The following is a 1,374-nucleotide window of genomic DNA, read 5'->3' as shown; positions in this document are numbered from 1 at the left end:
CCCGGGGCGGAGCCGGCGCCGCACGACCCGCCCCCGCGGGCCGCGCCGTGAGGCGGCGGAGCCGGCCAGTCTTGGCCTCAGCCGGGTACACGGGGCCCCCGAGCCCCCACCCCGGTGATTTCCCATCTGGCACCATAAGCACTGCCCGTTTCGGGCACAGGGGCAGGCGGCGGGCGCCGAAAGGGAGCGCGAACGGGCGGTCACCGCGTCGCCCTGTTTATTGAACCGATGTTGGGGTTGGCCTAGTAAAAGACAGTGGCTCGACCAGGAGCTCTGACTAGAGCGGCTCGACGACAGCCTGTATCCTGGCTCGTACCGGGTTTCCCCCCCTCGCCTTTCACTTGCAGCCTGCAAGGAAGCTGATTCCCAGATCGTGCCCCTCACCCCCCTGCTCAGTAGCTCCTGATGCCCCTTTCCTCCAAGGATTTGCTTAATCCCTTTTTTGGAATCCACCTAAACGGTCAGCTCCCGCAACTTCGGGGGGCAAGGAGCCCTACACGTTCAGGACACGCTGTGGGGGAAAGAACTTCCTCTTGTTCAATTTAAACTTACTACCTACTAGTTTCATTTTTATGACCCCTAGTTCTTGTATAGTGAGAGTCACTACTAAATCCCTATTTACTTTCTCTTCGCCATTCAGTATCTTGGAAACCCTTATTGCATTTCCCCTCAAGCATCTCTGTTCTACACTCAGTGGGCCTAGCCTCTTTAGTCTCTCCTAGCTGATGGAGCTGATCGTGTATTTGCCCAGGTCCAGCATTGGGCTGAAGTTCTGAATAACAGCTGTGATTACAAATCATTTTCTAAATGCAGAGCTGCAAGTAGAAAGCAATAGAGGAACCCAACAATGTAAAGCGAGGAAAGATTGGACAGACATCTGACCTGAGAGCTCATTCCTGACGAGGGCAGGGGGTTGGACTTGATGATCTAATAGATCCCCTCTGACCCAAACATCTCTGAAACAAGGCCCAGCAAGACCATCTAGCCCTGGGCTGGCAACTTTTTGGGGGTAGAGTGCCAAAACCACCTGCAACTTCAATGTGTAAGACGTGGGCATGCCAGGGGCAGACAACGGAGGAACCATGAGGGGCTCGATCCTTGCTGTGACAGCGCAGCCCTGGCCCCTTCCCCGCCATCTGTCCCAAGTAAAATGCTTTTGCCTCTGACACCCAGGCTGGGGTTACCTACTTCTGATCTAGTCTGATACCCTGTATTCACACATTAAAAGGTATACCTAATGCCATTTTAAAGACTGAACCAAAGCAAGCCCATAAATTCCTCGATAAGGAGACTGCAATATTGAATTATCACTCAGCTAGAAAACCACACCTTATTTCAATATTGAATAACTTATGCCAATATTAGCCAGCTTGA

The sequence above is a fragment of the Crocodylus porosus genome, unplaced genomic scaffold (assembly GCF_001723895.1).
Source record: "Crocodylus porosus isolate Cpor-Errol unplaced genomic scaffold, CroPor_comp1, whole genome shotgun sequence".
NCBI lineage: Eukaryota > Metazoa > Chordata > Crocodylia > Crocodylidae > Crocodylus > Crocodylus porosus.
This window is presented reverse-complemented; position numbering follows the sequence as displayed.